At 43.0% G+C, this 16,299-nt stretch overlaps 1 protein-coding gene across 10 annotated transcripts in view; it reads left to right on the top strand.

Moving 5' to 3' along the window:
• The first annotated feature begins 12,894 nt into the window (after positions 1–12,894).
• The window catches only part of AGBL3 (AGBL carboxypeptidase 3), a 30,942-nt gene continuing 27,537 nt past the window's right edge, over positions 12,895–16,299 (top strand). For 2 of the 10 annotated variants that reach the window (XM_068939177.1, XM_068939258.1), the window contains exons 1-2: positions 13,002–13,031; positions 13,637–13,731. The gene's annotated coding sequence lies outside the window, so the exon portion shown is untranslated. Of the gene's footprint in view, positions 13,032–13,077; positions 13,732–15,672; positions 15,734–16,299 lie in introns of those variants that run through there. The other 8 variants (XM_068939218.1, XM_068939184.1, XM_068939228.1 and 5 more) reach the window with 6 other exon arrangements.

Below are 16,299 nucleotides of genomic sequence, written 5' to 3'. Positions count from 1 at the left end.
CAGGGACTGGAAACCAGTGCTTGACAAGCTCAGATAAGAACCACATTGCTCATTTCTGACAGAGGAAATAACGAACCTCAGAAACAACTTTTCACGTGATCTATGCCCTACATGCCTTTAAACCTTGACTATGTGACAGGATGGAGAATATGCTGTGGCTGACATGTGCAGCTCAGGCAGGAGTTCAGAGTTCTTATGCAGGGCTGCTGGGGAAGTTTTCAAAGCAGGGATACACAGGAGGGCACTAGGATGATCTCAGCTGGTCTTGATAATCTATCATCCATCCTCACCTATTGGTGCAGCAGCAGGGGCCCAAAAACCACACAGAGCTGTGTTTAGGTGTGATAGCCTTCATAGTCACACATACGCACCCCAAAAGTGTTTGGAAAATGGACATTAGCACATACATTATACAAATGTTACTGAGTCTGATACTAGGCCCAGCAAAATTTCAAGCCTGCTGCTAATGAACAGACAGAATAGGACTTCATTACTGTCTCCTTCATGTCCAACTTAAATCAGAAGCATTTGGAAAAGCATAGGAAGACAAAAATGTTTCTACCAAATCAGAAGAAAGATCCCTCAAGCCAAATATTCTGTCTCCAGCTGTGGCCAGTAATAGATGCATAGGGGAAAATGCAAGAAGGTGGCAAAATATAACAGCATGTCACTAACGTGATCAAGTAGCTTCCAGTGATTTGCACTCAAGGGCATCCTAAGCCAGAGATTGTGTCTCTGTATATCATAGCTCTTGGTAATTTTTTTCCTTTATGACTCAATCCAGAGAATTTTTGGAATGATATAACCTTTACTGTCCACAATATCCTGAGGCGAGGAGGTCACACAATATACCTATTTATAGCTAACTGAGAACTAAATAGAAGTGCCTCTTTTTGTATAGCTCTGAATATAGAAAAATCTTATTTTTCTTGTTGACACCTGTCACCTGCAAGTTTCCTTGATACTTGCCTTGGGAGAGATAGTAGTAATATACTGGCCAAAGCACAGGTTTCCTACTCCTCCTATTCCCAGTGCCCCAGGGCAGAGAACGTTGTGGCCTTTCATTGTATGGCCACTTTACTGACAATAAATGGTAAGTTCCAGGTTAGAACATTGCTGCTTGAAAAATATTAAGAGTTGTAAATCAATCCCTCCTCACCTGAGGAGGCTGGGAAAGGCTCTCTGTCTTTAAATAAAGTTACAATGTGTTATAGTAAGCAACAGTGGGAAGTTGTCTGTTTTTTTAAGTCAGTGTTACTTAAGAGCAGCATTTCAAGAATTCAGATAAGACATGGTGGTGGTTAGTATAAGTTACTGGAAGCCTGTGCTGGGTAAAATGATCTTTACAATTGCTACATTCTCCCGGTAGTTTCAAGATAAACAAATATGCTTCATGACCTTCCCCAGGACATAGTGTCAACCTCTGCTGCTGAAAACTGACCTTGCTTGCCTGAGTCCCCCATACATTTACTACAACTGGTAGCAAGGCCAGGTTCTTGGGTCTTTAGGAGAAGCTCAGGTTCTCTTATGTGCCCTGCTTGGAGGAAGTGTGTTACACAGTAACATCCAAGGTGCATTGTGAGAACTGGAGCTATTAACACAAAAAATTAAGGTGACTTTGGTATGTCTTCCCATTTACATTTTTATGGGACTTTTATATCCACAAATATGAGAAAGCTCCTTTTGTGACAGTGGTATTCCTTAAGAGACTGTAAAAACCAAACCCTAAAAGCTCTGACAAAGCCCTTTCAGCCTGTGCTTGTTTCTCAAGCCCTGATGCAATGCTGCTCTGAGTGAGGCTGTGCCAAGGCATGCCTCCTCCCATGGTGTCACAATGCCATCCTGCTGCCCTTTGCCATCTTCTAGCCTTCATCCATTTATTTTTGTTGTCCTGCAAGTCCAGTCGAAAGCAGGGAAAGGAAATCTGGAGTGGCTTCTGCGTTCCCAAATTTGCTGTCTGAATAGCCCGGCCACATAACGATTGGCTTGCAAAGTCACAACTGGCAGGTCATCGCTTGCTACATCCTTGAACAGTTTCCCCATCAATGGCACTGAACGTTCCTCATCCTTAAAACAGTTAAGGAAATTTTAAAAGATAATGAGAGAGGAACCACGGTGTTATTAATGTCTGACATCTGAATGTGGACTGAGGAAAGCCCTGCTACATCCTGACCCCACTGATCCCATCATGCGTGATGGGAGTGATACTATCCCGTCCAGGGCCAGGAGCAGTGCAAAGAGGGCTGGATACTCATCCACAATGCCTGGTGCTTATCTCAGGATCAAACAGTGACTTGTACTAAAGTAAATGCCAGCTGTTGGTGTGAAGTTACTTGCAAAAGAGCAGTTTTATAAAACAGGTTCCATCTTGTAGCAACTCACTTCAGTACTGTTACATAAATAATAACTTATTCTTACTGGAAGAAAAGATAGGAGGCTTTTGGGGAACTATAATCATATCTTTAGCACTATTAAGTATTATCTGAGCTCTCTACAGTTGTAAACAAATAGCAGTTTGGTCCTGTTTAGGCCAGTGAAATCATAGTCATGACTTTGCATGACATAAACACAGAGATACAAATAGCTTATTTTTATTTATTTTGTTTTCTGACTGCTATGAAAATAAGCATCTTCAAGACCGTGTGACTTTGCCAAAAGTTAAAAATATAATTAAAGAAGAAGCAGCCACAGACTACTCCTAATCCTAAGTCAAAATAAAACTAGCCACAGTAGAGTAAATCTAACCAGTATTTTCTACTCTATAAACATGAATTCACTTACCTCACCTCACCTCCCAAAGAAGTACTTTCAAATGCCAAAGTATATTAATAAATGTATTCATTATCATGCACTAAATGTCAATTAGCCCTTTTGCTCTGTATCAGATTCTTTTTGCCATGCATCCCCCAATGTCCTGACCTAAAAAACTTGCTTTCTTCTTCAAATAAGCTACAATTGCATGTGTGGATGCATCACCCTGGTATCACTGCTGAAAGACATGCTGTGTCCCAGGAATCTGCAAGGCACCAGGAAAACAAGAATTATTAAGTGATTTTCAGTCTGTAGTCCATAGTCACCAGGGAGTCCATGAACTATTTTTAAAGGGTCCAGGAAAAACAAGCAAGGCAAGCATGACTCTTGTCATTAGGCTTTAATTTGATAGACAGGAACTCATACTCCATTAGAAATTTTCTGGAAAAATCCTGGAAAAATATAAAAGACATCATCCAAGGTTAGAGGTGGTCTAGAGAAGTCCATGCACCCATCTAAAGAGCATGAACTTGCCTCATACATACCACTGTCTGGATTATAAGTGTTCCAGCCAGCTGAAGCATGAAACTGGTGAATGTACTTTGCTTCGCAGCAGCATTTTGCAGCCCATGCAGAATTCTCACTACTGCAGCTATTTTCTCAGCAGCTTCCATACCAGCCAATTTAAAGCTAGTTGAGTGGTTTCACCACCTTTCTTGTGTTACTCTATCTGAGCCGTTGTCATTTCTCTGAGTCAAGGGGCTCTGCTTTCATCTTCCATGTAGGAACATTATTGAACTCCTTTTTTCCTGCATTGCAGATTTGTTTTGCTGATTTACCAAGCCAGCTCAGAATCTTTCTGACTCATTAAGCATCCCCACGTCCACTCCTGAGTGTCCCACCTTGGGTAGAGGCTCCTTGCAATAGATAGACAAAAAAAAATCCGCAGCTGGGTGAACTCAGCTGGGTTAACATTTGTCATGTTGCCTGTCATATCACCGATCTGCTTGGTGCAGAAGCAGGCAACAGAGCATATCTACATTGTACAACAGAGCTTTGTGCACGGATCGCAGAGTTAATGCCCACAAAGGCAGCTATGGATTGAGAAATGAATACTTCAGCACAGCAGTCTGCACAGCTAATTTAGCCCTATAGAGGGACGGAGTCACTAGCGAAACTGCTGTACTGCTCTCTGGATTCAAATTGCTCTCTCTGCGTACCACTGCATAGATATTCCAGCCTTGCCTGGAGCCAGCTCCAAGACATCTGTACTACAAAATTTAGATATGCCACCTATGTGCTATTCTAGAAATTGCTGGAGAAATTCTAGAACTCACTGCAGAAGGATGTTGAATATTTTATACAGACCACATCACCTCTAGAGTCGTTTGCATAAAAAAAAAAAAAAATCAGCTTAACAAAATATTTTCCACGCTCTGGTGCAGCAGCGTAACACAGCCCATGTTAACAGCAGCATTAGAAATGTAGCCAGTGCAAGATAGTCTTTTTGCCATTCCACCAGGGGACCATTTGGTGAAATACACACCTTGAGTTAGGCAGGAAAGCAGACTGCAAAAATCTGTTAGCTTCAGAATGGTTTGTTTTTAGGCTATCACTGCATGCTGTGAAAATGCAAATTCAGCCTCATGCTCCTTAACAAAGTATGCATTTAGGACAGCTGTTCTCTAAATGCTCTGGTTTATTGACACACTGCTGTAGAAGCAGAAGTTGCCATCAGTAAGTCTATACTATCTGCCTATTTTCCCTTTCACAGAACAGGTCTCTAAACTGCTGCCTCCCTAGAGCATTTTTCCCTATCCCCACTTCTTCTCGTACTTCTGTGCTGTTTTGGAAAGTTGGGCACTGTTTCTCCCACCACTGGTGTCACACAATTTCTTCTGATCAGCCTGTACTTTACAATTTTGGAGTGTATTCTTGGAGCCAAAGGAGCCTTCTGGCTGGTCCGCTTCTTACAGAGGTCTTCCCAAGGCACAAGGCTCTTCAAAGCCTGGTTATCCCACTGGGTTCATATCCTTGATGACTGCGTACTAAACTGGAGGCAATCTCTAGTGCAGGTCTGGATTAAGGCTTAAACTCACATTTCTGTCTCGCTGGTACTAGATGCCTTAGCCCTTCTACCACTGGCTCGCCACAAGGCCCTAATCACCCCAGGCTATAGTACTTTCACTAACTGTTTATTCATTCTTTGACTATAGACAATTTCTATGAAGTTTACAGTTCAGGAAACCCTATTATTTCATTTCCAAAAATCAGAAAAAGCAACTGAATTGGTTCCTGCAAGTAAACCCCATGTTCCAGACATGGGGTTCCACACATGCCCAACACAGTGAGCAATGCCCAGTCCAGCGTGCGGAGGGGAGAGGAAGGGGTAGAGACGCTTACCTCAGACCCACCGCCACATTGCTGCCTTGTTTGTGGAAGCACATGCACTTAAACTTAGAAATAATGTCTCTGATTTAGTAAGTATTTGAGCCAGACCTCTGGAGGCTGGAAGTACCACCATAGGCTTGCCCTGCATTTTTCCTCAGCGTTCACTAGAGGCAGCTATCAGAAAAATGGCAGTAGGTATATGAACCTTTGGGCTAACCCAGTATGGCTAGTCTTAATGTCTTAAGCTGACTGTTTCGAAAGCCAAGGAAAGAATTTCTCCTACTTCTGGTATCCCTATAGTCAGAAAGAAACTTGTGAAAAATGGTAGAACTGGCAGACTGCCCTGGTGCTGAGTAGGAGTCACAGTAGGCAGAGCTGTGGGAATGCCAGCAGAGAACTAGCAAAAGGGAAGAGCAGGACAACGCAGCACAGGGAAAGGAAGATGTGACCAAGGGGATAAGACAGAAAGAATATTTATTATACACTCTGAAATTCAAGCTGGGGCCCAGATGTGGCTGAGTCTGTGGGCCTGGTTACAGGAGAGCCACAGAATAATGAAAACCTTACGGGAGCCCTTTAGCTGGGCCAGGCCCCCAGTCTGCCCAGGGCCCTGGCATCATGTTAGGCATTATCTACATATCAGCTTTCTATGCCTAATTACACCAGAGCATGGTAGAGGTCTCTAAGGATGGGATTCACCTCTCCTAATGTTAGGTATCTATAGCACAACTGCCAATGGGGATCTAGTCAATAAAGCCAATAGAGGCTGAGGAGGGATTCATCTGACCCAATGTAAACATCTGCTTCAGGGTCACATGGATCATACCCTAGACCCATAGCCACTTATGTTGACTAAATCTTTATGGACCAACAAGAAAATCTAAGGTATCCAGCTCAGATGTAGACACTTGCCTGTTACTAGAGGTGAGTGTCATACTAAGAATCCCAAAATAAGGTAGTCCAGAATTCAGTGGGGACCAATCCTAGCACAATAATGACAGTGGTAATCACATAGATAAGTACTCGGGGAATACAGACAAAAATAAACCTTGTGGGAACAAACCAAGTCCTCAAACCACTACAATGACTGCTGGTTAAACAGTATAATTTTGATTGGCATTCCAAAAACCCTTAGCAGGATTCAAAATTTCATTGTGCTAAGCACTGTACAACCATGTGATAAAAAGAGACTCCCTGTCCCTGGAGCACGTATGCAGGAGCAGTAAGATCTGTGCACGGCTGCCAGCCATTTTCTCTGACTTTTTTTGTTTCCCTACCATTTCACATGGGGAAACATCATCACCCATCTCTCCCAAGGGGTTATGCTGGAACACAGTAGCACAATTTTGGCAAGCACTTGGATTTAAACTGGGTTGCCTCAGAACAGGGCATATATTGTTGCTTGCAAACGTTCTGACTTTCTAAGGCCAAGTTCATACCATGACACTAGGTTTCCTTTTGGGGGATATCAGGTTGTTTCAAAATGTCTCAATAGCTTCAGTCAAGACTTTAAAACAGAATGAGGTAACAAAGAACAATATTAGAAATATTCCCAAAGTATGTTAGGGAATTATTTCCTTTTTGTATAAAACTCGGAGCATTTGGGGAAAAATGTGAAGGAAATACATTCACTCTAATGATAAATTCTACAGAATTTCTTTTTTTAACTGAGTAAACACAGGAAGAAACTTAAATATAGACAGGCTTACAGCAATTCATTAATGAAGGTAAAAAAAAATGTTAAAAATGTGTTTACTTTTTCTGCATTCCAGTTTAACTTCAGGTATGTGTTGAGTACCTGTCTCCATGTATGTTCAAGAGTTTTTTGTTCAATCTTTAAAATAAGGTCACTTGGCTTTTTAATCCAAACAGCAACATCAGAGACGTGCAAGGGTTTATTTCCCTTGCAGCTGAAGTTTTTAAAGAAAGCCCAGGAGGCTTATTAAAGTTGGAGCTAGGAAAAGGAAAAGAAGAAGCCCAAGCATGGACACAAATATCAGTATTGGCAGCAAGGGATGTGACTCTCAGGAGATGGGCTGAGAGAAGAAAATATCTGGAAAGAACAGAAAAGAAAAAAGAAGAGGAAATAACTGGATTTAAAGGAGTGTGATTGTGAAAGAGCTTCTCAAATACCTGCAAAAATCACAGATTTGCTAAATCCTATGAGTGAGACAGTTATGTAAATATCTAGAGAATACATTATTTTTAGTTAGCTAAAAGTAGCTGGAATATATATTCTCAAACAGTTTGTTATCTGTTAAATGGGGGATGAAGCTTTGAGAGCTATAGGATACAAGGAAAATATGTGGAAATTAAATCACATATAATTAGAGAAATGTGTCAATTGTATCAGATATACAAACTCGATAGCTACTTCAGTTTGTCATCTTATCACCCTCTAAGCTATATTACGACCAAAGGAAAACAACAATGAAGAGAACAGGATCAGGTCAATTCAGGATATGATTTACTTTAAATCCTTTCCTGTACTATGTTTAAAGGAACATTTCGCCTCACCGCTAAGAATAGTCCCATTTAAATCAAGACAAATTTAAACTATGTGTGCATGTTTGCAGCACTGGGTAAAGTGAACCTAATATAAATCATGGTTCCATCTTGTGCAACTTTAACTGACGTTTTTTCACTCCTCCTTTTCCTCCAGGGAGAGAGTCTTACTGAGCAATGAATAGGTATTTAAATCACTAGCCCTGAACAGAAAGACGTGCACAAGAGTAAAGGTGGGCTCCATAGAGGAAACAAGTTTAGACCCTGAGTTATGGCTTTTATTAAGCAAATGACAATGAATGTAAGTACATATTAGTACTGACGCCCGTTTTTGCTTTAAAAGGTTTCAACTGTGTGCTGCAAAGTATCTCAGCATGAAATGACTAAATGAAGCTGTTGCTATTCACAGCACAACTAGCACTTCTGGTTGGAAATACAGCAAGATTTTGGCACCCAGGGTTTATCTTCATTGCAGAGTTAAATTAACTTTACAATATTGTACCTTTGACATTGCCTTTATTTTAAGTTCTATTTACATGAAAAAACCCTTCACTCAAGTGCGATGTAGAGTAGATATACTGTAGAAATAGATTAACGCTGCTAAACCTCAGATGCCTTCTTATCATTCCCATGATGTGTCAAGTAAGGACAGAATTCTCCCAGAATTCACAGTGAAATAGTTTACAGAACAACCTCGTATACCAACGAGTGTGAGAATCTTTTTTGATAACTGTAACCCAGACCACAGGGACCCCACAGTTGCCTGCCCCAGATTTCTGCATAGGCTCCTTTTTCTCCTCTTCTCTTTCGTAACAGGGGCAGCAGAAGGAAACGTGCATTTTCTGCTTTAAAATGTGGTTTCATGTTCATTAATGTGGGTCTGTGCACTGCCTGATCACTCGGCAGCACAATTTTAATCTTGATCACATGTGGGCATATGACTGCATTTCTGTCAAATCAGACAGAGCACATGATGGAGTTCTCGCTGCCTTAATGTATTGACACGAACTTCATGCCAGCCCCAGGAGGCTGGGTGATGCCTGATGTCCCCATAAAGCCTGACAGTATGAAGGTGCTTTGTTCTGAACCAGTCTGAGCTGGCAGAATGAGAATATATGAGATCAGCGCTTTGCAACCTGTGGCCATGCCATTCTGGGTGCCATCCTGAGAGTTCAAAAGGCAGACTAATTGCACTGTCCAACCCGGCTTGGACACCGCAACACACAATCCAGCATGTTAGCTGAAGCTGACAATTTAAAAGGGATTTGCCCTGGGACCCCAGCTGTTCCTTTCAGCCATCTACGCTACAGGGTTGGCATCCTGGGCAAGGGAACATGCCGCCAGGCAGTGGGTGAGAGGGATGCTACGACCCAAGTGATCAACAAGCCAGCGTAGAGACGACATCAATGTTACCACCCATTGCTCTATCTCACACAAGATTAACTCCAAGTGAAATACCTCAAATTAACATCACACAGAAAAGCCAGATCTCAAATAACTCTGCTTGAACATTGCAAGTGCTCCACTGTATGGCAAGACGTGGATCATTAAGCAAAGCTCAGCATCTCCTTGCCCTTCCTTTACAGACTGCTACCACCTTGTGGTCGTTCTGCTTTATATGTTGACACAAGCAGCTGAAACTTTAAAAATTAGTCCATTTTCCTCTGCTCTCCTAGCTGTTCCTTTGGAGATAAACATTTCTTAGGGAAAAAAGTAGGAAAAACAGAGCTCTGTGGGAAAATTGTCACTGTAGAAAAAGTAACATAAAGAAAAACATATTAAAAATATTTTTCTTAAAGTCTACACAGGGATCTCCAAATAGCACCTACAACTCCATTCTACAAATGCAGATAAAACTCTTAAAGAAGAATAGCATGGACATTTTAAAAACAAAGGAACTACTTGTGAAGAACAATTGCTCTAATATCAAACACACTTAATGCACTTATTCTGTAATCCTGGCATCCTTGGTTATTTCAGGAACAATTTAACACTGAGACAGAGCAATGTTCTCTAATATAAAGCTAACAGAAAACATTTTAAAATAAGCTGCTACCAACACAAATATTTTCTCCAAGAAAAAATATAATTTCATATATATTATACAGAATCACAGAATCACAGAATCACAGAATCGTTTAGGTTGGAAGAGACCTCTGGAGATCATCTAGTCCAACCTCCCTGCTCAAGCAGGGACCTCTAGAGCATATTGCCCAGGATCACATCCAGACGGGTTTTGAATATCTCCAGGGAAGGAGACTCCACTACCTCTCTGGGCAACCTGTTCCAGTGCTCTCTCACCCTCACAGTCAAGAAGTTTTTTCTCAGGTTTAGGTGGAACTTCCTGTGGTTCAGTTTGTGCCTGTTGCCTCTTGTCCTGTTGCTGGGCACCACGGAGAAGAGATTGGCCTCATCCTCTTGACACTCCCCCTTCAGATACTTATACACTTTGAAGAGATTGCCTCTCAGTCTTCTCTTCTCCAGGCTGAACAGGCCCAGCTCTTGCAGTCTTTCTTCATAGGAGAGGTGCTCCAGTCCTCTAATCATCTTGGTAGCCCTCCGCTGGACTCTCTCCAGTAGTGCAATGTCTCTCTTGTACGGGGGAATCGTCTCACGATACGTCTCACCAGAGGTACCTAAAGGTTCCTAGAGACCCAAAACTAAAGTTTAGTCTGTGAACTTCCCACTGCCAGCCCAGAAGCTCACTTTTGAGCTCCTGTTAGGCACAGTGCTGACCAGTGGGCAGGACAGATAACACATTTTCCATTTTCAGTTCTGCCACCCTGTCCTCTAGGGAAGGTCACTTCTATTTCCTATACTTTCCTTCCTTGCCTTCCCTATTGACCTCTCTAAAGTGAGGATGGACTCCTGGCAATATATAGCACCTCATGCAACACAGTTCTGACAGAGATGATGGTTTTTAAGCACAGTGGTGATAGAAATAAAAGTGAATAACTGACATAAAAACATATGGTTGATTTTGTTTGTTTTTTATTTGTTTTGGTTTGTGATGAGGTCCCAGAGATGGCTGTTTATACAAGGGAGGTAAATCTCCTGATCATTCATTTGGCATTTTAGGAAAGCAAGCAAGCTATTATGAAAATATCATGGTATTGATCAGCTAATACTATTCTTCAGCCTACAGGACAGAATCATTTCTATGGCCTGTTTCAGGAGCGTTCCTGTTATTTGCTTATGTTACAAAGACTTTCTTGGGGCACACAGTAGTACTCCAAATAGGCCTACATTAAATGCTCAATTTTCACTCATCATAATCAGGAAAACATTATGGTTGAAAATGCTCTTCTGGGAGACTTAACTTCTTTCAAGTATTTTAATGGTGTGGGACAGATGTTCCACACCTGCATACATGTATCTCAGGACCGGCTTCACTACAAAGAAAAAAATGCGTATTCCTTTCCAGAGCCGAAGATGCAGGGTCGTCTGACTCTAGAGGGGGTTGTAAAACCATACATGGGATGTGATTTATAGGGGAAAACAACTTTCCTATGTGTTAAACAGCAGTGAGTCCCATTTCATATACTAATTGAAACAACCACAGCATATATCGCTGATGCAGAGCACGCAGAGTTTCTCTTGTGGCAGCAAAGCTCCCACGAGCGTTCAGTCCTGGAGACTGCTTTTGGAGCTAACAGCTGCTCCATAGTTATACAGGTCCTAGCTATACAATACCAAGTCATTACTGTATGAGGCAGGTCCAAATATTGTCTCTGCTGCTCAAGTAGAAGAGCATGCTTACTGCACACAGTCCCTTCTGTGACTGGATGTCGCCCTTGTGACTTGCTCTGGGCAAGACAGAGGGCTCTGGGCAGCCACTGCTGCTGGTAATTCGCAGAAGCCCTTGGGGATGGACAACCACATTGGGCCCCTCGTTCAGCCAAGAAAATCTCCACAAGCCTCCTCTGTAACTGCTGGAGAAAGAGCAGGTCTTCCAGAGGGCAAATTCAAGTAGACCCAAAATTGGGTGCTGTGGATCATTCTTCAGGAGAACCTACCTTCACGGACAACAGAGGAAGCTGAGGGAGTCCACCTAGTTTCTTTGAGTGACCTATATCGAATGCCGGGAATGCTCTCCCTTCTTTCATTGCAACCTCCAACATCACAGTAATTCCTAAACTTCTGTCTAAATTCCCCCTTCTTTCGGACCTTCATTCCTCTCTTCAGTCACTGTCATCATCCTCGAAGACCAATGCCCGAGGTGTGCACTGCTTCACTCTGCTTTCACGCTCTGGTCCCCTCAGCCGGGGATGGCGAACCACTGGCACTTCTGCCACCAGGATGGTCAACGAGAAGATGGGGCCGGCACCAGCAACAGTGAGCTGCAAGGCTCTGAAACACGTTTGTCACTGGTCAGCAAAGAGTTTGACTTCGGGCCTGGGCTCCTTGGGACCGGGTGGCTTCTGCCCAGGCTCCAGGCTCTGAAAGTATTTCTAGTCCTGGGGCACTTTTCTGGGCCTTGTGCAGAAACTTTGCGCTGGAAGCTAGCTCATTTCAGAGCTGGCCACCCCAGCATTAAAAAAAAAAAAAAAAAAAGAATAACTGTGACAAGGAAGTTAGTAAATTAGGGTGCAGCCTTGTCTTACAGAAGACACTGAGGAAGAGGCATTCACACTATGATCTTCATGTAAGCCATCTTTTTTGCAACCCTGCTGTGGCTCTTGCAAGGATGCCTAAGGCTCAGGGGGACCTTCTACATCCCCCTCTACATATATTAGGCAAAAGCAATGCTGTAAAAAAAAATTGGAAGTCTAATTATTCTAGCCATGAGCTTGAAGCGATGGCGTACTCGACAGACATAAGTTCCTAGAAAACAGACTAGTGAGCAGAATTTCTTTGGCCCATCAAAGGGCTGGTAAAAGTCTGAAAAATAAAGTATGGTGCTATACCATAAGAACAGGAAGACTGAGAAATGACCAAAAATAACATATGCAGACACAGCATGAACGGGCACCCCTGCCCGCAGCTCGCTCTGTCTCTCATGGGTAGCTACCCCTCTTTATTAATGGGCTAGTTTATAGACATTGCAGTTACTAGGAGGCCGGGACAGGTGACATTGCCCTGTTAGCACGCACGCGGAGGATCTGCAAGTATTACATTTACTTTCATTGCAATGCTTTATGCTGCTGGTATTCTCTGGGTGAGTCACAGGACCACGGGGCACATTTAACAGAAGGGAGGTTTCTGCCTCCCGTACGCAGCACGGGAACAACAGACGCCCCGCGAGAGGGGAAGGCCACGGCGCAGCCCCCGCCCGCACGCACCGCGCCTCCGCAGAGAGGCCGTATCATGGCAACGCGGCCTCGCAGCGCGCAGGCGCTGCCCCGCGCCGCCGAACTCTCGCGAGAAGGAGCCTGGTTGCCGCGGTAACGAGGCGCCCGCCCGGCGCGGCTTACGGGGGGGGGGGGGGGAGGGCGCGGGGCGGGTGCGGTGAGGAGCGTGGGGGAGGCCTGAGGGGCCGGGGCCAGTTTTGGTGTTTGTTGATCCCCATCGTCCCCTTTGGGTACCCCCCTCCCCGGCCCTGGAGGGGCTTCCCCCCCAGAGAGGCGGCGGCAGGCGTTTGCCCCTCGGAGGGCCTGAGAGCAGCTGCCATTTGGCGGCCCCACGGCGGGGGGGGTGCCTGCGTGATGGCGGCAGTTCCTCAGAGGGAAGGATAATGCGAGTATCACCTCTGGCGTTGCGCTCAGCGCAGTCTCGCTTCCCCAGAGTTTCCCTTCACCTGGCCTGCGCCCAGGTGTTTTTTGTTTCGTTTTGCTTTTTTTTTAATTGTTGTTTGTTTGTTCGCTTTTGAGGAAGCGGGGTCGGAGGGCGGCTGGGCCGGCGGGGTTGGGCCCTCCCCCGCCTGTGGCGGTTGGCAGCGGGGTGGCCAGGACAGGGAGAGCCTCTCCTGGAGTTAGCGGGGGAGGAGGCTAGGTTGCAGGGGGATGTGGGTCCCCCCCGCACGTTTTGAAAGAGCAGTGTGTTTCTTAAGTCTGCAGAAAAGCAAGTTTGGGTTTTTGAAGATGATGTCAGAAGATTGGGAGTAAGCCAAAGAGAGCTCACTTAGTCGGTGAGGAGTACAATTGAGTAAGTTGCCCTTGGTTCATTTTCCTTATCTGTGTGCTTAGAATAAGCTCACTGATGTAATACCTCATGTTGCTTTCTGGGCAAGCTCCCTGAATCTTTATTTCAGCTCCTTATTTTAAAAGGGCAATTTCTTTGTGCAGCCTAGCCCTGTAAAAATAATTGAAGGTACTCCTGAATATCACTGTTCATTTAAGTGAGTTAATGATCACTTTTAGCATTCTTAATTTTTCTCCCTTCTACTCTCTTGTGCAGACAAGAAAGAAAACATAGCAGTGAAACCAAGCAAAACTAAACTTCTGCCAAAATAATCAGTGAGGTGGAAAAAGAAGGATTCAGACATATGAACTTTATTTGGAGACTGATTGCATGAGAAATCTGTACAGGGAGTCTGGTTTCTCAAAACTGCTAAAATGCAACAGTCTTTGTTCTTCAGTTCATATTGCACAAATGTAGTGACACAGTCATAGGATATAACAATTCTACTGTAATTCGTTAATAATGATTGTTTCTTATTCTCATCTTCAGTGGATTTCAAAGGCTCCCCTTTTTTCTCGTGTCTTATATTGTTTTACAGCTTCTAATATTTCTTCACATTTACCATGCACAAAAGGCCTTAGACTACTTTTGCAAACTGTCCCCACCTTCAAGGAGACATCCTGCGCATAATTCTCCAGTGTTCATGATTGCTTGCACTGTCTTCCCTCACACTAAATAATATCTTCAGACAATTAAATCAACCACTTTTTTGGAAGCAAGCAATACAGAACTATTCTGAACTTCTAACGCTGATCCTATTCTGAACTTTTAAAAATAGTTTAATGAAATAGTTTAATCCTCCCTTCTGTTGAAAGTCAGAAAACAGTCCCAGTAACAAATCATCTCTACAGGCACCTGAAACGCTTCACAGAGCACTCCTTGTCCATAAAATGAATTTTGGAATCTTGCTGTGTATGGGACCACACAGAGCCCTGTCTGTCCTAAGAGCTCATCACTAGTAGTAGGCAAGTTATTTGCTCAGTACTGAGCAAAGTAAAATTCTCCATCTTCTTTAAATTACGATTTTGTCTGTGCTTTGGTTCATGAACTGTTCTCAGTTCTTTCCCTGTAAAAATCAAGCTCCTGATCTGCCATTGGACTAGCAGATTTTAGAAGCCGTGTATTATATATGCAAATGTAGTGAATGTAAATAGAAGCAATAAATAAAGCTGGGAGAATTTTCACCAGCTGCGAAACAGATTTGATGTTAGCAACGTTTGTTCATATTTCAGGAAGGAAGATGGATTTGTAATTGAATGTGGTGTTAATGAAAGGGAGATGGATTGCAAACCCAGGAAATAAATGTTAAGCACTGCGAAGAGGACAAGCACTGTTTCTCTGTGTTGCTGTGCCAATATGCTTCAATTTTAACCCAGGGCAGTTGATTGTTTTTCATGGCCCATGTGCGCTTTGGGCTTCAGAGTGCTTCCTTTTCCATTTCCCATTCTAGTTGTTGTTTTAGGATGACCGTAGCATAAATCTGCGTTGCTCTCAAAAGGGCTGTTGTAACTACTGGTTTCCATTGCCTCTTCTGCACTTTAGTAGATTTGTTTGATGAGTTTGATCAGAATGCTAGTTAACACAGCTGAAAACTAAACGTTTTTTTTTTTCTTATATTAGTTCTCCGTTCCAGCTTTTTACACAATAGTATGAATACTAGTACTGTACAAGAGAAGCAGCAGGAATGAGACGCTGGGAAACAAAGGAGGACAAGGGAAAGCCTATCTCATTAGACAGGCAACCAGGAATAAAGCAAGAGTAAATAAGTATGCAGATTCAGCCTGATTCTTATTTGAGCTATAACATAAACCAGAACAGAGGCTGTTGCTTCTCTCTTAAAGGAAACGGGAGCAAGCTGTCCTATTGTGGGAGTCTTGATTTTATTTTGGTACTTTATTTTTTTAGGATGAAGATCTCATTAATCTATTTACAGTAGAAGATATTCAGCAGTGTGCAGTTGTTACAGGTTAGGACCCTTTCACTTATTCCCCTACATTTTCACTGGAAGACCCCAAGGGTGAAAGGAGGAGGAAAGGGGAAAGACATATTAAGGTTCACTTAACTGCCAAGCTCCAAACAGAATCTGAGCTAGGTCCAGTCAAACTTTATGGTTCTTGACCTTGATAAGTAATTACTTAGATATGAACTTAATATGAACATAAAGGAACAGTCCCGTCTTGCAGCATGCCCTTGATCAGCAATTACAGTTTTGGGCAAGTTATATTATAGTATCCAAGTATCCACTAGAGTTAGGTATCAACTAGAGTTTAAAAATGGATTCAGCAGTTTTGTTTTTAATTCATTTCCTTTTTACAGATGATATAATCTACAGTTGAAACCAGATCCTTAAAGTGAAAATCTTTTGTATTCAGATAGTCTTTTATTTGTTGTGAGGAGAAGTAGGCCTAGAAACCGGGTCTAAAGCTGATGAGAAATTTTTCTGTCCAGATAGGTTTTAGGGGTACTGGTGTCTGATGCAAGCTCAAAGCAAATACAAGATGAATAAAGTACATTTCCCTTGAAGCCAGATTC

Source organism: Struthio camelus, chromosome 1, assembly GCF_040807025.1.
Source record: "Struthio camelus isolate bStrCam1 chromosome 1, bStrCam1.hap1, whole genome shotgun sequence".
Lineage (NCBI taxonomy): Eukaryota > Metazoa > Chordata > Aves > Struthioniformes > Struthionidae > Struthio > Struthio camelus.
The sequence above is the reverse complement of the archived record's forward strand: the minus strand, read 5'-3'. Positions and strand labels throughout refer to the sequence as shown.